This window comes from Dasypus novemcinctus, chromosome 21 (genome assembly GCF_030445035.2).
Source record: "Dasypus novemcinctus isolate mDasNov1 chromosome 21, mDasNov1.1.hap2, whole genome shotgun sequence".
Taxonomy (NCBI): domain Eukaryota; kingdom Metazoa; phylum Chordata; class Mammalia; order Cingulata; family Dasypodidae; genus Dasypus; species Dasypus novemcinctus.
Window position 1 is genome coordinate 52,717,419 of NC_080693.1, and position 23,129 is coordinate 52,740,547.

The window sequence follows — 23,129 nt, forward strand, 5'->3', positions numbered from 1 at the left end:
ATTTATACTTTTAAGACAAATTTTACCTTTTTACCATGAATTCTTGGGCACCAGCAATTGATAAAAGTCAAACATAGATTTTAAAGTGGTGTTTCATTCCTTTTTTTTTTCTTTTCCCTCTGTAGTTTCACAACCCTAGAGTTCCCAGCCAGACCATTGAAAAGGCTATTAAGTGATTAGCAGTCTATTGTTTCAAGCCATAGCCTCCTTTCTTCAGACGATTTTACAATTTTAAAACATTCCAAAGTATTCTACAGTCTTGCAGAGAGAGAGATTTTGGCCTTGACACCCTAGGGAGGGAACTTTACTGCATTTATTTTGATTCCGCTTTTCATTCCCTCCACCCCTTCCAGGCAGTGAGGTGCACAACAATCAAATAGGGATATGGCTTATGAATAGAAGGTGTGGACTCATTGGAAAGGGGCAAGCCGCTCCCCCCTTTCCAGCTTTCTGCCAAAATGGGCAGACAGAACCTACTCAAATTCTCACCCCTCCCGGGGACCCAGTCACCCTGACTGGGGCAGCCCCAACAAACTTGGGTGCGTGGCACGGACACAGATGGCCTCCAAGCCCCAGCAAAGGGGCAGATCAGAGACAAGACAGCAGAGCATGCACAAACATCTGGATTCCGCAAATATCCAGACTCCTCAGTTTTTGCCCCATAATCATATCACCCCCTTGCAAATGGCAAGGGAGGGTTCCAGCTCAACTAAATTCTACTTTACATAAGCACACAACTCCAACACTAGCATTGAGCTGACACAGACAGAAGCACAAAGGTCACTAATCTGACCCACAAGTTCTCTATATATATTTTCAGCATGGCTGCCCCTGCAGCCATCACAAACCTTAGAGAGAACACTTAACATTAACATTTGGTATAAAGTGAATTCATTCACAATTCAGCACCATAACAAAAGATTCCAGCTAGACCTTTTTCACTGTTTAACTTTACACTCAGACCAAGCTTCACTAGAAAAGCCGATCCATTTTCCTGTAACCAAGTTTTTTTTTTAAAATCCAGACCAATTTCCAGGACGTTAGGACTCAAACCTATAAACAACCCTTCCTATTATAATCAAGCCTCCACTCCTTCAGTGGATATAAGACCAGTACCAGATTCCAACATGCAGTTAGACAAACCTGTTGCTGCCTCCCTCCATCCCTTCCCCCAGCCTTTGTTATCTCCTTCCTCCAGCCATTGCTGTCCTTCCCGCCAGTCCCGCCCACGTTGCCAACATATAATCTGCCTTCTTCCCCAGCTACTGCCTACCTCATAGCCGCCTGCACAACTCCGCCTATCCACTACCGCCCTGTAGTAATCCGCCCCAGCTCCTGCCCCTCCCTCCACCCAACCCTATATAACCAAGTGTATTTCCGCAATAAAGCAGACTTGTTCCTGCGCTCAGGCTGTCTCCGTGGTTTTTACCGCGCGTCCCCCACGCCTGGAGAACCTAGGCCTACGCGCTGGCCTAGGGGCTCCCCGCCGAGCCGTGGAAGGCTGCCCGGACCTCGTGGGCCGCTAATCTCTGCCAGCGAGCCCACACTTGGGGGCTCGTCCGGGATCCTTTCCTTCCACCGCCCTACGGCCCCTGTTGTCTGCTGTTGCTGTTGTCTACTGGCGACCATTTCAGCTCTCCAGGTAGGGACCCCATCGCCGTCTTTTCTTCTCCCACTATGGGCACCTCCCTCTCCTCACACCATAACCCTCAGGTTCGGCTTTTAGCCGCCCTGCTTGATACCAATGGGGTTCGCGTTTCCCTGAAACAGCTCCAAAAATATTGGGACTTACTACTCCCCTTCAATCCGTGGCTCGCCACCTGCCAGCTCTGGAGCCCGGACACGTACTCACGGCTAATAGATCGAGTTACCTCTGCCATAGAGCATGAAAGGCGGTCTTTTCCGCCCGGCCTGCTGCCTACTCTTGTGGCCATTCGTGCCTGCCTCCTTGGTGCACCATCCGAAGTCATCCGGGACAAATCGATTAAACAACCCAATGATTATGAGCCCGATGATCTTAGAGACACGAATTCTCTGTCTGACCAGCTCGCGCTCCCCGCCGCCTACAGAAACCGTTTCTGTGGCTCCTCAGAATGGTGGACCTCCTCCTCCTTCCTTCACCCCTGCCCAAGATGGCGTGCTTCCTGCTTCTTCCTCACCCGGATTAGAGCCCGCCGGCGGGAACAAAGGCGCTTCCTCTCGCCTTTACCTGCCCCTTCCTGTCTCGTCATCCCCCGGGCCGGCCCCCGGAAATGGTGTAGCTTCGCCGCCATCTTGGCCGGCCCCCGGAAATGGTGTAGCTTCGCCGCCATCTTGGCCGGCCCCCGGAAATGATGTAGCTTCACCGCCATCTTGGCCGGTCCCCGGAAATGATGTAAATCCGCCGCCATCTTGGCCGGCCCCCGGAAATGACGTGACTTCGCCGCCATCTTGGCCGGCTCCCGGAAATGACGTGGCTTCACCGCCATCTTGTCCGACGCTCAAAAGGGTCCCGCCGCCAGCTTGTTGCCGCCTTGACGCTGCTAAGCTGCCACTCCTTCACTTGTTTCCCGCTACCGCTCATCCCTCGCCACCACCATATAACGGCGACTCCGGAAGAGCGCACCCTTCCGCCCCTCAGCTTTACCCGCTCAACCCGCTGCCTACGCCACAACGCCCTCAGACCTGGCTTCCCTTTACGGCCGAAGAGATCAAGACACTGCGAAAGGCCGTGAAAGAAGATGGTATAGGTAGCTCATATGTCCAACAATTGTTAGAAGAACTGGGAGTTCAACTTGCGCTCCCCTATGACTGGATTTCCTTAGCCCGTGCCATCCTTCAGCCCAGTCAGTTTCTTGAATGGCGTGCCTATTATCAGCATGCTGTTGAGCAGCAAGTAGCAGAGAACGCCCGCATCGGTGTCAGAGATCCACCGGACGCCTACACCGGAATCAACTGCTTTGCTAATCCTCAGTCTTATGTCAATATAGATCCAGGGTTTTGGCAACGAGCAAAGAACCTTGTCCAGCGGTCATTTTCGCTAGTCTCCTCCAAGCAATCTACCAAATTTGCGCAGATGCTTCAAGACCCACAAGAGACCTTTCCCGCGTTTGTCGCACGCGTTCTAGAAGCCTGTCAGCGGAAAATCACCAATGAAGACGCCCAATTTATGTTAGCAAAAGAGCTTATTCTTGACGGATGCCTCGCACCCTTCCGGACTGTCATCCTTCCTCTTCGCGACAAGCAGTTACACGAGTGGGTCTTAGCCTGCCGAGATATTGACCCTCAAACTAAAGTGCTTACTACTGCCTTCGCCTCCGCCATGGCTGTGTCCTCTGCCTCTGCTTCTGCCTGCTTTCGATGCGGTCAACCTGGTCATTTCATCCGCGAGTGCCCTCAACAAGTGGCTCCCCGCCCTGCTGAGGCACTGCGCCGACCGAGAGGCCCCCTCACACCATGCCCGCGCTGTGGAAAAGGGTACCATTGGGCTCGCGATTGCCGTTCCTCGCAACAGCCTTTAAACTTCCAACGGGGCAGGCCTCAGCCCCTCTCCCAAGAGGCCTTCGAGAGAGCTCCAAAGCCCTAATGTGGACAATGCCTATCACACGTCACCAGAAACCTTCCCTCGAGCTCAAAATCAACGGGCAGTGGCTTGAAGGGCTCTTAGACTCTGGTGCTGAAATCTCTTGTATTCCCTTTGAAATCGCTGCCTTCAACCACTGGCCCCTCGAGACCGGCCCTCAAGTCATTGGCGCCACGGGAGCTGCTACCTCCTGGAAGACATCACAGCCTTTGCATTGGAACGATCGAGAAGGTCACAAAGGCCAAATTCATCCACTTGTCCTTTCCTCAGTTCAAACCATCCTGTGGGGACGAGATGTCCTCAGCCAGCTAAAAGCTCGAATCACCACAGAAGCCTTCTCAGCCGTGCTGCCCCCCCCCTTCTAGGGGCCACTGCTCCTGTCTCAAGACCTGACCCTATCCCTCTGGAATGGGACACAGAGGAGCCCACCTGGGTCGAGCAGTGGCCCTTGCCCATGCACAAGTTATAGGCTCTCTCTGCCCTCGTCGAGGAACAACTACAAGCGGGGCACATTGAGCCGTCCACCAGTCCCTACAACTCACCAATCTTTGTCATTAACAAGAAAAACACTAGCAAGTTCCGCCTTCTCCACGACCTTCGAGAAATCAACAAGCACATCAAGCCAATGGGGTCACCTCAGCCAGGCTGCCCCCATCCTACTGCAGTCCCCCAGCATTTTCATGCGGCGACCATCGACATCAAGGACTGTTTTTTCTCCATTCCTCTTCACCCGCGGGACTGCCCACGATTTGCATTTACAGTCCCACGCACCAATAACCAGGGCGCAGCACGCCGATTCCAGTGGAGAGTGCTACCACAAGGTATGCGGAATAGCCCCACCATGTGCCAGCTTTATGTCAACTGTGCCCTCGAGCCGCTGCGCTCTCATTTCCAGCCTGAAGAAACATACATCATCCATTATATAGACGATCTTCTCTTAGCAGCGAGTTCTAGCACCCTTCTCAATGACCTGCTTTCTGCAGTGATGACCAACCTTTCGAGTCTCGGGCTTACCGTACAGTCAGACAAAATAAACCTCAAACCTCCTTTTCAATTCTTGGGCTTTCATTTCCATCACTCCATACAACCGTCAAGCCCTCGGCTGCACATCTCTCCCACTATGACACTGACTGAACTTCAGCAACTTTGTGGGCAAATCAATTGGCTTCGATCAGCACTTCCCATCACGACAGCACAAATGCAGCCTCTCTTCGAGCTTCTGCAAACCAAAGATAGCCCACCTGCTGCAGTCCGGCAAAAGATCACCATCACCCGCGCTGCACAAGAAGCCGTCCAACAAGTCAGTGATGCGCTTCAGCAATGTCGCCTCGAGCGATTCTCTTCAGATCTTCCAATCTTTGCCCTGGTTCTGCCGACACCGGTCACCCCGACAGGTCTCCTGTGGCAAGATGGTCCTCTTCTTTTTCTGCACACGTCAAAGAGCAAGCTCCCAAAAATCTGCCCTTTCCTAAGGGCCTGGATTGCGTTGGTTACTGACTTAGTCCTCCTTTCCATACAAACGTATGGTATCCCGCCACACACTATTGTTTGGCCTCTTGATGCCAAAGAAGTTTCTTCCCTTATTATGAACAATACCCAGAAGCAGAGCTTAGTAGAGCTCTTTCGCGGCTCCTTTGATAATCACTACCCTCATCACCGTTTGCTGCAAGGGGTGTCTCAGTTAGCATTCTCTAACCCGTTCCGCCCGTTGCCTGCGCGGAACCCCATTCCATCAGCCATCACTGCCTTCACAGACGCCTCAAAAACAACGTTTGCAGCCGTTATCTACACTCCTGGAAAACCTGAGCCCCAGCACTTAGTATTCGCCAATGACTTTTCTGTTCAAGTAGGCGAGCTCCTAGCGGTCGCAGCGGTCCTCAATCTCCACCCAAGCCAGCCTCTCAATATCTTTACAGACAGCCTATACACGCTACAAGTTTGCCGCAGCCTGCCACTTGCCACCTTTTTGCCAGGCGATTCAAACATTGACCGAGCACTTGCCTTCATGCAGCGCTTACTTGAAACGAGACAGCAGCCCTGGTTCATCACACATTTGCGAAGTCATTCCAACCTTCCGGGGCCCCTTGCCCACGGCAACGACCTTGCCGATGCGGCGGTGTCAAGCTTTAAAGTATTTCCTTTAGCCTGCAAAGATTATGTTGTGGATGAAAATCTGCTTGGAGACCCCATCAACCACGCTAAGTTGCTGCACTCGCGGTTTCATTACTCGGCGCGGACAATTCGCAAGCTCTATCCAGAATTACCCGCTGAAACCTGCAAACACCTAGTGCGCTTGTGCCGCGTGTGCGCCCCTCTCCTCCCTCTGGGGCCCCTGCAGCCCCGAGGTGTCAACCCTCGCGGCCTCCGGCCTAACTCGCGGTGGCAGTTAGATGTCACTCATGTCAGCGCCTTCGGCCGCTTCAAGTATCTTCACGTAGCCATTGACACCTTTTCCCATCTGTGCTACGCGGTGCTCCTCGCAGGGGAGAGTGCCAAACATTGCATCAAGGCTCTTCGCCAAGCCATTCTGTTTATGGGGGTCCCATGGGACCTCAAAACAGATAATGGACCAGCATACCGCAGTGCTTCCTTTGCCAATTTTGTGCAGATGTATCGCATCACACATCACTTCGGCATCCCATATAACCCACAAGGACAAGGAATTGTCGAACGCACTCACCAACAGCTCAAGCTGCTCATTCAAAAGGAGAGAACCTCCTCTCCCCACAAAGCTCCAGCAGATGTTGTAACAGCTTGTCTCATCCATCACAATCTCCTAACTTTTGATAGTCAAGGACTCTCTCCCACGCATAAGCATTGGGGACCTATGTGGCCGCCTTCTCAAACTCATGTGGTCTACTGGAAAGACCCAGCTTCCAATCGCTGGCAAGAAGAACCTGCCCCTCTACTAGCACAAGGAAGAGGGTTCACCTGTATTTTCCCAGAAACAGAACGACAGCCTCTTTGGGTCCCAGGACGGTACATCCGGCCTGCAACACAGCAGCTTGACCTAGATGATATCCCGCACCCACTAGCACCAGACCCTGAAGACATCCCACGTCCTTTGATACCAGAACACAATGCTAATGGCAATGATTGAGACATTGGCCAAGCCCCCTCCTAAAAATGTTTCTATTCCAATAAGTGCTCTCTCTAAGTTTCTTTCTGCTGATTGCCCCTCCTCTATGGGGGCTCTTTTTTCCTTTTTGTCATTTCAGATCTTTCAAAGGACCCAACTCTGCACAAGAGAAGCCTTTGCTGCCTCCGTCACCCGCCGTTGACAAGCGCCTGACCTTCACCAAAATGTGCCTTATAACCTATCAATAAAGGGAACTCACCGTGCAAATGCTCCTCAAGCTCCCCTCCCACCCACTCTTACTTTGCTTTTTTCTTGCAATTTTCATTTTTCTAACAATCTTTTCAGCTGTCTGTCTCGCAGCCACAGCCCCAACAGACTGGAACCTTCGTCAACGTCTTCTCCTCGCTGTTGCCTGGCTGCTTCTAATTGCTATCCTCATCTCTCTTGTAGTCCTTCTCCCATGACCACTATGCGCCCCCAAGTACATTCATCTGAGCCTACTACCCCAACACCGTCGCCCATGGGGACCACACCAGCTCTCTCTCACCGCGAACGACGTCGACAATGCTTCTTTGCCCGCCGCCTAAGCCGTCTTTCCCTTGAAGATGATGACCCCATCGAACGCCAAGTTCTCCAGCTCCTCCGACAGGCCCGCTCTGTTCACACACCCACCCCTTGTTCCCCTACCCTCCCCCGTCTCATTTATCTCCTCATTCTCATGTTGTCTCTAGCCTCCTCTGCTACCGCCAACCTGAATCACCAGCCCTTCAATTGGACCCTCAGCCTCTGGCAGTTTGAAAAACTTCTCGCCTTCAACGTGACTGCTGGAGCCCCCTCCTTCACGCTGCACGTTTGCCAGCTGGCTGGATACGATCACACAGATACTAAAATCTCAGGCTCTGTTATAAATACATTTAACATGGGATACATCAGTAATAAGTTGCCACCCCGACCCAAGTGCTCAGGCACCCCTAGCAGTGGCCTTACTGGCCCCTACGGAAGAACTCTTTCCGGTTACTATATATGCCCCCCTTCAGTGAGAGGCTGTCATGATCCAACACATTACTACTGCCCATCCTGGGGCTGTGAAACCATAGCCTACGGCCTGTCTACAACCCCAAAAGACAAGGACCCATATCTCACCCTCAAGTATGGAAATCGATGGGACCGCGTCACACTTTCTGTCAAAGACCCTAATTCAGATCAGTGGTTCGCAGGCCGCACTTGGGGGATCCGTCTGTATATGACCAAGTATGACCCTGGTGCCTTTTTTATTATAATGAAAAGACCACCCTCCGCCCCACTCTCTGCTATTGGTCCCAACCACATCCTTAACCCTCCTCCCTCACCCACTGTTCACCTTCTTCCGTCCTCATCTACTCCCCTCAAAGTCTCTTCCACCTCAGCTGCCGTCGTCCCTTCTACAAGCCCCACTTCCCCCCCCCGCTTCAGGTATACAACCACATCCTCTCATCCCCTCTAGTCCCTACTTCAAACTCCTAAACGCCTCCTATTTCTCTCTCAATACTTCCCACCCCAACCTCACTCGCTCTTGCTGGTTGTGTCTTTCCCCCAGCCTCCCCCTCTATGATCCACTTGCTATTCCTTCACCACTCTTTATTTCCTCCACCGATGATTCCCCCTCTTCCTGCAATTGGGATCAATCTACTCATATCTCACTCACTTTTACGCACATCTCTTCCAAGGGTATATGCATTCACCCCCGTTCTTCCCACACTCCTAGCCTTACCGTCTGTGCCAACTATACCTCCCCACACATCTCTGCCAAATATTTAGTTCCCCTAAACACCACCCAATGGCTCTGCTCCTCCACGGGACTTACTCCATGCTTATCTGTTGCCACACTTAACAAAACCAAAGAAACGTGTGTTCTCATCCTTCTCACGCCTCGAGTTATCTATCGCACTCCTCTACATTTCTTTGAAGCCTTTGATCACACGCAAGAAGCTATCTACCTCCACAAACGCGAACCTATTACTGCTGTGCTCACTGTCACTACCCTCCTAGCTACAGCTGGAGCTGCCACTGGTGTTGCAGCTATAGCCACACAAACCTCCGCCCTCCAAAACCTCAGACAAGCAGTAGACTCTGATATCATCTACCTCCGTGATGCAGTCAAATACCTTAAAGACTCTCTTAATTCTCTCTCTGAAGTTGTCCTGCAAAACCGCCGAGGCCTTGACCTCCTCCTCCTTAAAGAAGGTGGCCTATGTGCAGCTCTAGGAGAAGAATGCTGCGTTTATGCTAACTATACCGGCTTAGTAGACTCTAGCTTAAAAGAACTTGAAAAAGGTCTCAACCAACGCCGACTTGAACGAGCCCAAACTGCCGGCCCCTGGGGCTTTCTGCAGCCCCTCCTCCCCTATCTCCTCCCGTTGCTAACCCCAGTTCTGCTCATCATCCTAGGTCTCACAGTTGGCCCCTGGGCCATTCGACGAATTATTCGCCTTGCCAAAGATCATGCTGACAGTGTATTCTCCTCATTTGTTCAGATCCATTACCAACGTCTTGTTGCCATTCCTCAATCTCGACCACATCCTCACCCCTCTTCCCACCTCACCTCCCGCCTGTAAAGCTGCTTGCTGTGAAGCTCTCTGACTCTAGCCGTCGGCACGGGTTCGCTTCCCTCGACGCAAAGGGCTTGGGTGTACCCCCCGCCCCCCTTTATTGCTATATGTCTGAGAATTCTTCGCAATTAAGCTAGCCACAGCACTATCCACCCCGAAGAAGCGTGCACAACATCAGGTTAGATATTCCGTCTAGCACCGGCACGTGCCAACCCTAAGGGCTATGCATACATTCTGGCCAAATGATATGCCATCGGCCCATCACCAGTCAATCCCGCCCCCTTTACCCCTCATCCCCCCCCAGCCTAATACTTTGTCTTCTTTTACTTTCCTTTAAAAAACAGAAGGAGCAGTTGTTGCTGCCTCCCTCCATCCCTTCCCCCAGCCTTTGTTATCTCCTTCCTCCAGCCATTGCTGTCCTTCCCGCCAGTCCCGCCCACGTTGCCAACATATAATCTGCCTTCTTCCCCAGCTACTGCCTACCTCATAGCCGCCTGCACAACTCCGCCTATCCACTACCGCCCTGTAGTAATCCGCCCCAGCTCCTGCCCCTCCCTCCACCCAACCCTATATAACCAAGTGTATTTCCGCAATAAAGCAGACTTGTTCCTGCGCTCAGGCTGTCTCCGTGGTTTTTACCGCGTGTCCCCCACGCCTGGAGAACCTAGGCCTACGCGCTGGCCTAGGGGCTCCCCGCCGAGCCGTGGAAGGCTGCCCGGACCTCGTGGGCCGCTAATCTCTGCCAGCGAGCCCACACAAACCCAAAACACCAGGCTTTTTTCCAGTTTTTCTCCTTTTTCCAGACTTAGAGAGAATGGCTTCCCCCCAATTTTATGGGGCTACTAGGGTTCTCTCGGGAGGTGATCAGCCTCCCCTTCCTAGCAGTTAGAGCTAGGGCTTTCCAGACTGTGCTCACCCGGGGAGTCTTACCTTCTTCCATGTTCGGAGTTCTTTTTCGTTCCCAGAATCTTTCTCTTCAGACCTTCCATTGCCCTTGATTTTTGTCAGAAAGATTCTGGTGGAGCCCACATCTTTTCTGGATTAAATTTAATCCAGGGGCGCCCAGATTTGGGGTTCACCTGAGTCCTCCTGGCTTCCTCAGGGAATTGGAAGGGGCAGCAAAATGCTACCATCTCTGGCCTTCATTTGCAATCCCGGATGAGCCCCCCAAAATGTTGTAGAATATGAGAGAGGTTCAATTATTTGCATATAGAAAGGCCAGGGCTCAGGAATGATTTTGAGAAGGCAAAATGATTTATTGATGGCTGGCCAGACTCGGGAGCTTTCTGTTGCAAACCTGAGCCCCGAACAAAACTTTTGAGTTTCTTTTATACAGAGAGGAAAGTTTAAATGGTCCTTTTGTTTCAGTTCTCAATAGGCTTGAATTGGCATATATATCTTCCACATCTTAGGTAAACTTTTATCATGGACCTCAGGCATTATAGATACACTTTTAGCATATTTTGTTTGCATTTCCCCTGAATACTTAAAGTTTATAGACCTTGCATTGTTAAACTGTTTCCTGGGACTGGAGTCATTGCCATGGTCACCAAGGGCAGGGCTGCAGCCTCTTACCATCTCACACCCACAAGTCACAGACAGCTTAGGTTATCTCTGAAGATACAAAGAGCCTCCCATCCATAGCCCACATCACTAATGATAATTACTAATCATTCTAGGTTTGTTGCTTGGTTGTCTTCAAACAAGTTTTGGTGGAAATCAAAACTTAGACATGTGTCTAGTATGAGCTGATCAGACAGAAAGATCTGGAGTTTCTGTTGCTGCTGCTAATGGCATTGCCCAGGAAATCTCAAAAAACTCATGTTTGTGGATAAGGATGGAGAATCCATTTTAAGCTCTAATTCCAAGCAAGATACATCTCTTTCAACCAGAAGAAATGTGAAACCTAATATAGAGAATTGGCAAAATCATGAAACAGCAGCTCTATAGAATTATCTATAACTGTGTCTGATATCCCCATGAAAGAAACATTTTCTGGAGGTGAAACTTCATAGTGGAACTGGTCTGCATTAGACTATTACCTTTACTGCAATTTTTAAAATGATTCTTTCCTTAAAATAGGATATTTACTTTTTCTACTTTTCAAATGGGTTTTAAATTGTAAAACCAATACACTAACTCCCATTTTTTTCAAATGAAATCATTCATTGATTTATTCATCCATCTGTTTACTTCATAGGCAATTATTGACAATCTGTGATGCAAAAGTAATCAAGATAGTGAGGTATGTGCAAGGACAGACAAGTAGATCACTGGAGCTTGTGAAATCCAGAAATACAAACACACATAGCCAGTCAATTGAGATTCACTAAAGGCACCAAAGCAATTAAATAGAAAAAGGAAGGTTTTAACAAATGGCGCTTGGATAATTTGCTAACCATATGGATAAAAAAGAACATTGAACTCTACTTCACACAATACACAGACACACAAAAGAGTTTTTGAGATGGATATTAGATCTAAATGTAAACAATGAAATCATAAAGTTTATGGAAGAATATGTAGGAGAATACATTTCTGAGTTCAGATTAGTTAAAGATTTTACAGCTAAAAGAGAAAAAATGACAACTATACATATAACAAACTTTATCAAAATGAAAAACTTCTGCTCTTCAAAAGATCACTAAGGAAATGAAGAGGCAAGGAAAAACTGGGAGAGAATATTTGTGCTAGATTATTTGCAAACAAAAACAATAATGAACTCTTACAAATCAATTTTAAAGACAAAAAACATTAAAAAAAAAAAGGCAAAAGACTAGAATGGAAACTTCACAAAAGAAGATAAGAGAATGACCAAAATCATATAAAATGATATTGAAAAACTGTTCGACATTTTACATAAAGTTAAACATACACATATATCATGACTTAGGCATTCTATTCCTAGAAATTTACCCAGAAAAGATGATAATTTATGTCCTCAAAACAGATTTGTATTAGAAAAGTCACAACAGATTTATGCACAATGGCCAAATCCTAGAAACAAATGTAATGTTCATAAACAGAAGAAAGAATAAATATTAACACATTATGGTACAGTAATATAATGGAGTATACTCAGCAATAAAAGGAACAAACTACTTATACTTGCAAAAACATGAATAAATTTTAAAAAATAATGCTGAATCAAAAATGTCTTACAAAAGAGTGCATGATGTGTAATTCCATTAATGTCAAGTGTCAGCTCATCTGTGATAATAGAAATAGATTGGGAATGCTTCTGGGGGGCAGAATGAATAAAGGGACACAAGGGAACATTCTTATGATTATAGAAATATTCTAAATCATGGTTGAGGTATATTAATATACATTTACAGTAAAACATACATTAGTAATAGCTTAGTGAACTCTTCACTTAAGATATGCATATTTAAGCATATGTAAATTCAATAAAAGTTGGAAAGTAAAAAAATTGAAAAATACATAAAAAAAGGAAAAAGCATGGTGAGATCTTTGACTAAATGTATATAGAGCTAAATTTTAAAAATAACTATCCCAGACCCTCAAATCCTTGGACTAATGTACTTTCAAAGGAACGGATGGAAGTAATTTTTATAGCCACTCTTGGAGGTTAAATGAATAAAAATTTTCTTTTAATTCATTTTAACTAAACTTTATTTAATGCCTACTATGAGAAAGGCACTTAAGAATATTAGTGAAACAGATAAAAGAAAATTCCCTCTCAGGTAATGTGTTTAACAGGATTTGGAAGACTCCAGGGAGAACCATTACATGGGCAACTAAAAAACTATTAAAACATTAGCTAGGACAGGTAGCAATGCCAAAGACATTATAGTCCCTGCACCTAGCACAGTGTCTGAAACATATAGGTGGGTGACTGGTAAAAATCAGTGTCCTTTTAGAGAAAATAATATACAAATTTAAGGCAAAATTTGAAAAAGAAATACAGGTGAAAACTGAGCCTTCTTTCTCCTGTTTGAATTCTTCAGCGTCGCAGCCTGTTCAAATGCTGGTGATTACACTATATTAAGGCAGCAATGAGGCAGGAGCAAGCATGAATTGATGTCCTTGGCTCTGTTTGTTTACAACTGGACAATTGGATCCTAAGAATGGAGCATTGAACTTCCTGTCCATCGAGGTTAATGGTAATTTCTCAGTGTTTTCCTTTGATAGACTGTGATCTACTATTTGCTTTCTGGATAATGAAGCAAAACACATACAATGATACTAACAATACCTCCAGCAGAGAGTAGTAGTTAGGAGCACTTTGAATCTCTGCCACTTTCTAACTGTCATCAAGTCATTTAGTTTCTTCTTTGTCTTAGCTTTCTCATCCTAAAATGAAAATAATTAGAGGACATACCTCAAAGGGTGTCTATGAGGATGAAGTATGATCTTCATGTAAACCACTTAGAAATTGCCAAGCACATAATAAACACTCAATAAATATTAATTATCATTATTACTAAAATAATTGTGAAGCCCTTTGCTCACTGCTAACACTTGGTCACTGCTTAATAAATAATGGTTATAATATTCTTCTTAAATCCATTTTAATGAATAATTATTATTAGTTTAACCTCAGCACTGTCTATTATGCCTGACACAAAAACAAATGTGTTTTTCAATGAATGAACAAAAACAAACACAAAAAACTGAAATTTCCAAGTGGCCTGACTTTTTTTAAAAGTAAACCAATGCCTTTTAAAACAAATTATAAGGATTTAATTAAATGTTCTGCAAATGACATACATATAGAGGAAGGAGAGATTTTTTAAAAAGAGACATTTTGTGTGGTAATAAACAGGGACAAGTCCACAGGCAAAATGGTCTGAATCAGTCTGGGAGGCATAATAGAATAGAGAATTCTTTTTAAAAGAAAATCCATACTCTGAATACTCTAATTTTAAAGTGAGACACAAAAAAACAAACTAGAACGTACAGGACAGTGTTAGAAAGCAAACCATGATTTGTCAAAGGAAGAAAATAGCAGCAATTGAACTTGTAACAAAATGGCTTCTTCTCTAAAATTTAGAACAAAATGACATGAGAAAGTCAACAAAACACCAAAAACAGTTTCAGAAGACATGAGTAAGAACAGCAGAAAGGTATAAGTGAGACATGATAAGTGGTCATTTGCTAAATTATCTAGTTTCAGTTATTGATTTTGACTCTCTACCAATCAATATTTTTCCTGTGTTTGCTAAGCAATTCCTGCAAACCACATGTATGGGAACACACACACACCCTTGAACAGAACATGAAACTTCTCCCTTAAAGAAAGAAACCATTACAAAGATCTGGAAAACACTGTTGGCAACAGGTCTGTGAGAAGAGCAGAAATTTGCCTCCATTGTGGAAAAACCAGCTCTTCTGGAGATGACTTTATCCTGGCTATTTGATTTGATAACTAAGGGCCTGGCAGAAATTACTACATCTCTAAGAATTTGTCAAATGTGACTCTTAGGATTTGCTCTGTCTCCTTTGCTGTAAGAATCTGAGATCATGCAGGAGGTCATGGATGGAATTATGAATGGGATTATGGATGTTGTAAAATACTATTTAATAGAAAAAATAGAATATAAAGACAGGCATAAGAAGAAAATAAAAATGATATGGGATACCACCACCCAACACATTATCATTATACTTTGTCAGTATATGCAATTAACACTTTGGCTTAATATCTGTATCTTTACTTATCTAATTTTTAAAACATATTATTTGTATTCTTTCATAATTTTTTTCTTTTCTTTTTCAAACATATCATGGACTTTCAAAGTATTTTCAGAGGTATGAATTGCTATGCAAGCTTAGTAGATGGTCTAAACATAGAATATCTTAAGAGTAAAGAATCTGAGGAAAGAAAGATCTGTGATGAAATGTTGATTCTGTCACTTAATAGCTGAATGACTGGCATAAAAGTGTCTAACATATTTAATCTCACAGCTATTGTTTGTCTTCTATAAAATACAGCAATTCCTAACAAAAAAAAGTTGTGGGGAGTTTTAAAAATAAAACTTTTGGCTTAGAACCATACCCATAGATTTTCCATATGTGTTTACAAAAATGAAAAAGAATTATTTTTCTGCAGTTACTTCTTTAGAATTTTTACCCACATTTTTTTTACTATGTCGCATAGTGCTCTAGAGAAAGCACTAGACAAAGGAGAGAAGAGTAAAAGGAAGAAAATGACACACATATGCCAAGTCTTAAATTTCTGCACCAGTGAACCCTTGACTACTCTGGAAATGTCATTAAGTACTTTTCATTAATGAATGCAAAGATATACTAAAAACATACTTTTATGATTGGTTGATATTTTTTATTTACTAGTTATACCCCCAATTACCTCTCCCTTCTCCATTTTCAAGTCATAGTCTGTTCTGTGCTGCTAACTTTGAAGGAGGGATGTAATAATATGAATCATAAAAATGCCTGATAGGCTCTAATTCTAACTAACAAATATTTAAGTATTTAGAAACAGGGAGTACATAAAATGCTTGGGGAACAAAACATTTTTTTAAAAAAGTCTTTTCCACAATCCTTTACCAAATCTTTCCCACTATCATTCAGATTAAAGAATGTGTTTCTTCATTCTGGAGCAAGGGTAGAGAAACAGAAGAGGATAAGTAGAGAGTTATAGGTCCAAGAATCTAGAGAAATTCAGTCATATTGAGAGCAGAAAGGATTTCGGGCCTCCTTTATGGGTTTTCACCTTACCTAGGTAGGCAAAATAACCCCAGAGTGGGAATATTCCATGGTACATCTAGAAAGACAAGGCTGTATAAAGACTCAGAGATTCTTTTAAACCAGATTTACATGGAAGCAGAGACATCTCAGTGGGGACATGCATGGTCCTGAATGAATAGAAATCCCAGTTGACACCTGACTTAGAAGATCACTTGAGGACCAGGTGGATCCTCATCCCTGAGAAGCTTGTTCCCACATGAGCTTCCTCTCCCATGACTTGTGCATACCTGGAGGGAAAGGGACAGGCAAGATGAAGTTCCTAAGATAAATTTTTGCTGTGATAGTCCAATGAGGGCTTGAAATGGAGTTAAAAATAAGTTTCTTCACAGATTCCCGTGCTGCTGACAACAACAGAAGTGGACAAAGAAGATGCAGTAAATAGACACAGAGAACAGACAACCGGGGTGTGGGGGGAAGGGAGAGAAATAAATAAATAAATAAATAAATCTTAAAAAAAAAAAAGAAGTTTCGTGTAATCCAGAATCTGTGGACTGAGGTTTATACCTACCAATTTTCTTCATCTACAAAGAGAAAGCAAGGTTTTTTTCTTCAGGAAATTTGTGTCTCCAGTGTTATGTTGTATTTTCTCCTATTCACTCCCTATTTATAGGTTTAGGACTTTTATAAGTAATCATTGTCTTTTTGGTGTCTTGGAAATAGGGTTAAATCAGTTAAATTTAATTGGGAGTTAATGGTATTGATTTTTAGTTTCAAAGGCCTAATTAAGTTTCTTCAAATTTTGCCTTATAATTGTTTTTTATTATGTTGTTTTTAAATAGTAAAGGACACTTAATTAATGCAAAATCTGAGGTTAAATAGTGTCTTCTTATTTGTTAAAGAGAAGTTTTATTGCTCCTGTGTCTCCCTCCCTGCCCAACATGTTTAGACCTAGACAACTGAAGGGAGGTTGGTGGGAAGAGAGAAAAGTGTCCAAAAATGAGAGCTTTTTTCTTTTTTTTTTTTTTTTGGTTTGCTCTTGGCTGACTTGATTAGTGCCTATGGTGGTTTGGGGATGTCGGTATCCCCAAAAAGCATGCTCTTAAAGCTAATCCATTCCTGTATGTATAAACCTGTTGTAGGTAGGGGCTTTTGATTAGATTATGTAAGTTATGCTGTGGTCCAGGGAAGATCTTATTCTTCTACTGGAGTCCTTTAAGAATGGGATGGATATGGAGCAAAGGAGAAAGCCATGGAAGCAAAAAGCTAAAAGCTAAGAAACCCAGAGAGAACAGAGAGAGAGAGACCAGCAGATGCTACCATGTGCCTTGCCAAGTGACAGAGGAGTCAAGGACAGAGGAGTCAAGGATCAAAGCAGCTGGTCTTTGGGGAGAAAACATTGCCTGATGATGCATTAACATTTTTCTCAGCCTTGAAATGGTAAATTTTTAAGCTAATAAATTCCCACTGTTAAAAGCCAACCCATTTTATGGGTTGCAGCCTAGCAAACTAGTTTAAAAGAGTGACACAACAGGGCAAAAAAGCCCTAGTTTAAGGCAAAAATGTGAAAAATGTGATCAGTGTCCTGGAGGTTGTTTCATACTAGAGTTCATTTGTCACTTGCTAGCAGTTTTTAGCCACTAAATTCACAGTATCATCATGGGGCTGTGATAGCAGTCCTCAGTATTGGACCCTTGCTGGGGAGCAAGCCCTGTAATTCCTGTCATCCCTGGGATTACCCTCCCCTTCTGTTTTGTGCTCTCCCATGATCTTCTTAGTTAATCCCTCATAACACCATATTTCTATACATTTCTAATCATAATCTTGGATAATTTTATAGATGTGAGCTTATAATTCATAAAATGTCTTTATTATCTTCAAAACAATCCATATTCCCAAGCAATATTTTCACAGTAATTTCAACCGCAGTAGTGGTTTTTATAAGATGGGGTCTCCTATGAGTAAAGATTTTTTCCTAAGCAATGATATGGTTCTATAACCCACTGTCTTTCCTTAATATATAGTAAACATGTACTTATATTATTAAACATTTTCCCATTTTATGAGAATCATATTAGCTATTCATGGTCTTTATAAATATTAAATCTAGATAATTTCACTAGTATTAGAAATTTAGTTTTAAAAATTCTACAGTATTACAAAGAGTAGTATGGTAAGCATTTTTTTTTAAATAATAGTATCTTTTAAAATTTTTTTTTAAAGATTTCTTTCTTTCTTTCTTTCTTTCCCCTCCCACCCACCCTAGTTGTCTGTTCTCTGTGTCTATGTACTGTGTCTTCTTTGTCCGCTTCTGTTGTTGTCAGTGGCACGGGAATCGGTGTTTCTTTTTTTGTTGCATCATCTTGTTGTGTCAGCTCTCCGTGTGTGCAGCACCATTCCTGGGCAGGTTGCACTTTCTTTCGCACTGGGCGGCTCTCCTTACAGGGCACTCCTTGTGCGTGGGGCCCCCATACGCGGGGACACCCTTGTGTGGCACGGCACTCCTTGAGTGCATCAGCACTATGCATGGGCCAGCTCCACATGGGTCAAGGAGGCCCGGGGTTTGAACCGCGGACCTCCCATGTGGTAGATGAATGCACTAACCACTGGGCCAAGTCCACCGCTGGTAAACATTCTTATGACTAAGTATTTTTCATATTCATGATTATTTTCTCAAAATAAATTCCTTGATGTAGAACTATTAGTCTAAAGATTATACAAAATTGAAAGGCTTTGATATATGTTGCTAAAACACATAGGAACTAAACATAAAAGTGTGCTCTTCACTGAAATATTAACAGACCTAGATGTTAAATCAACTCTACAATCTTTGCCAGTATGATGGGAGAGGAGGAGTAAATGTTCTTTCTGATTGGATTAGGTCCTCGCCCTTGTACTAGGGTAAGGGCATGATAAAATTGAAAGTTTCCATCAAAACTATGTAGTTAAAGTGGCGATTAGCAGCAATTCTCCAAAATAAAATGAGTGCTTTTTTATCAAAAGAATATGAGATGAAGAATAGAGTAAAAAGGAAGAACAGCATATGATTTTTTAGAGTTTGTTTTAAAACTTTCCTTGCAACAAACTCTAATTCAGCCTTTCTTTTCCTTGTCCGTGGTTATCTTGGCTACTTCCATGTGTTCACTTTTATGATGAAATTTTGAATGCTTTTTGAATCCTAGAAAGAAATACTGTTGGTACATTTTAGATTAATTGGTAGATAACCAACAACTCTACATTATTGAGCCTTTATTTGCAGGGATACAAAATCTGTGCTCATTTCTTCAAATCTCCCTTTGCATTGTACAAGAGAGTTGGGCGGTATCAGGTGGACCATCTGTATTTATTGTTAACTTTATTAATGAGTATTTTTGGTTGTTGTTGATGTTGTGATTTTGTAGCAATATTTCTACTTATTTCCCTTCAAGTTGATGATGTGCCAGGAACAGACTGAGCACATTACCTTCATTATTTTACTTAATGCTCACAACAGTCTTGTCAGTTAAATAAGTACTACATGGAACCCATTTTAGTGACTATGAAATCAAATCTCAGATAAACAAAGAAAATACCCCAAATCATGCGCAAGGTAGTCAGTGCATCCAGAATTTAAAACTTGCTCTTTCTCCAGCTCATATTATTTTTATCACTATACTATTTTGTCTCATTGTTTAAGAAAAAAAAATATTAATATATGTACATACATATATATATAATGTTTTAAAATATATTTTTTATTTATTTTTACATAAAATGCTACATTAAAAAAATAGAGGGACTCCCATATGGCCCACTCCCCACACCTCCCACTTTTCCCACATTAACAACTTCTTTCATTAGTGTGGTGCATTCATTGTAATTGATGAACACATTTTGGAGCATTGCCACACAGCATGGATTATAGTTAACATTGTATGGGTGTATGTGTATATATATATATACATAATGTTTTTAATCAACAGAACTATGAAGTTTTCTATGATATAATCCTAACACATTAAATTACATTGTTAATAGGGAAGCAGTTTGTAGACATTGTTTGAAAAATACTTAGTCTGACAGATTTTAACGTAATAGATAATTGAAGGGAAACATTTTACTAATTCACACTCTGAACAATTTGGGGGAAAAAATGAAATAGTTGCATTTGCCATACTTACATAAATTATGGTTCTTATTTTGGAAATTCCCATCAATGTGTATTTGAAAATAACAATAATAAAACCAGATATGGCCTGAAATGGCTTAAGTGTTCTATTCAATAGTTCTTTGATCATAAGTGATTTGCATTGTCATGAACCTTTGGAGAAATACCCTTTACAGGTTTATGTTGCTGTGTTTCCCAGTTAGACAGAATGAAGGGGAGAATTGGGCTCATTTTGTATATATAAATCTTATTTTCATTCCACAAGTTATGTGACTCCCCAAAATCCAGTTAACTACATGTTTTTAAGTTTCCACAACTCTCTCAAACTGATATAGTAAACCAAAGTCTATTGTGAAGTTGCAACTGATATGCTCCTGTTATGCTATAGATTATTCACCAGGTCTCTCTGAGTAGAATTCTTACTGGCTGAACAGGTAGCAACAATCTATTCATAGGATAATATATGTCTCAGAGGTTTGTCTAGAACCTTGAAGTGACTTCATGTGAATTTAGCACAAAAGCAGAACGATTATGGTAATTCCCAATGAGTATAAGAGACTTACTTGAATCTCTGGCTCATGCTACATTTGATCCATCAGAACAATTATTGAAATAGTTTGGTTCTCTGTATGTAAGTTTCAGGGGTAAGATATTCCTAGGGCCATCAATACAAGACCAGCTTTATTTTACTCATCTCAGAGCCTAGGTACCTTGGAAAACAGCATTATACAAATTTCAGTGATACAACCACTAACTATTTATCATATCTTTTGCTTTGAGATTTTATAATTTACTTCAGCTATTAGGTAGGAATTGGTCAGCAACAACCAAAGTGTAATGCACATTTCTTTATGAGACATGTAGGATACAAATGAGTCTGAACAGGAGACTCTTATCAGTCTGTGCAACAAAATGGCAAATCCCATAAGGGTACTTACTAAGTATTAAGGAAGTATTTAATGATGGGGTAATAGAATTGAGAATCTTAGTTTATAATCATGAGATATAATAAGATGACAGGTCTCAGGTTTTTACGACTGGAGCATCCTCTTTATCATGTTCAGACATCCTAGGAAATAGTACTTGGTACAGTTTGACAAGGAGAGCATTATTTTAAAAAGTAAGGTGAAGAAATCAAAAGAAACTTATTATGATGTTTGTACTATGCTGTACAAATGAATGGGAAGTTCCCCTCTGCTTGAAAGCCAAGTGGAAGAGCCAGAGATTAATGAGTGAAAACTAATTAAAGAAGTAATTGCTTCTGGTGATGTGTTCTACATAGGGAGGTAACTTCTGGAGGCTAAATTTATCATGGCTTGATCAAATAAAACTGCACACCTGAAAGGTAAGTAGAACAATAAAATGTAAACATTAAGATATACTCTGTTTTTTAGAAAAATAAATTGTATTTTGGACTTCAATAAAGCCTAATTAAGACTGGTTTTGGCAGGGCTTCACTATTGCAATGTATATTACTTATTATTTGTTCTCTAGGATCCAGGGATTCTTTTACAGTTTGGAGTAGCTCTGATTCTAAATTCCTAGAGAACAGTAGTAATTGGATGCAAGGTTCTAAGAAATTTTGGAAACACAAATGAAGATTGTGCCTTTTCACAGGATCAGGCTGTACAGACTAATTAAAACATTGGCTTTCTTTGCTTTGGGATAGAATTATGCCTATCCATTGTGGGAAAACTGGCTACTTCAGACATTAGTATTGTATGTTTTCTATTACTAAAAAGGGAAAAACAAAATAAGTATTCCTTAAAAAATGTAACTTTAAAGTCTAGGTTTTTTCTAAACAAGAGATCTACTCATGAGTGGGAATAACAAAGGGAACCATTGAGAATGAGAATATCTCTAAAATTCTCTAAAAACTTCTTGTTCAAATTCTATGTAACTCCAACCCTTCCAGCAAATTGTAATGGTCTGATTCCTTTCATGCTACAGAGCCATTGCTTATACTATTTATATGAATGAAATTTCAATCAAGAGTGATTTAATAATGAATAGTTTTGATTAAGCAAATATTGTCAAGATAATTATTCTGCTATTGTAGAAGTTGACCTTTAGTTCTAAATTATTTGGACGGCCTTGCCTGACTCAAATAAGTCAGCATTTTACTCCATGTAGGCTGTGCCTCATAGTTCTGTGAAGAAATTTATAGGGTTAAAAAAGAAAAACAACCCAAAGTTACCAAGACTATCTAGTCACTTCCTAAGAAGTTATTTAAAAGTTCCCACTGGTTTTCTTTTAGAAATAACTGGAATAAAGTTATTTTTGTGGTCACCCTTCCTATTTCCTCCTGGAAGCTAGGCACTCTCGCCAAAAAGCCCTGTCCTTAGCAAAGAGCTTTGCTTAGCCCTTTGCACTCTATCAGTGTCTTTACGAGAATAAAGGTTGAAAAACTAGTTTAAAGTTCTAAGCATACTGAAACAAGACAGTATAAAAATAATGATAATACACCATAGACAACTAATTCTTATAAAAATCATTTTATAGAGTCCAAAGCTCTTTCACAATGTGATATTTCCCTGTCTATTTGCAGTAAAATTATTTATTCTGATCTTGATATTCCTAATACTTCACACTTGACTGCCGTGTTACTTGATCTGGCCTGTGACCCAATCAGAAAGTTCATTAACTGGTGATTAAGTTGATTAACATTGATTCATTTTCTGTTATTTCATTAGGCTCATCCACCATGCCACTGAGCTTTATTTTTGTTATCTTGATATTCACCTATAAAGTTTATGGTCTGCAACCTCCAGAAGTGCTTTGTAAATATCCACACACTTCATTTTCTTATTTGTTCTTTTGCTTAGCCAAGAGACGTGATGGAATTTCCCCCCCCCTTTTTTTTTGTAACAGAACATCACCAACTACACCCTGAGATCTTTCTTTTTAATTTGCAGTAGCTCCACCAACAGGGAGGTGTTTTTCCCACATCATTTCTTTACCAGGGTAGGACAAGTTTTGTTTTGTTTCATTTTTAACTTCAATCCTTTGGTGCAAGTTTCTTCTGTGGTCCTGTGTCAAGGAGGAAAAAAATAATTCATAAAGCATACATCATCTAGAAAC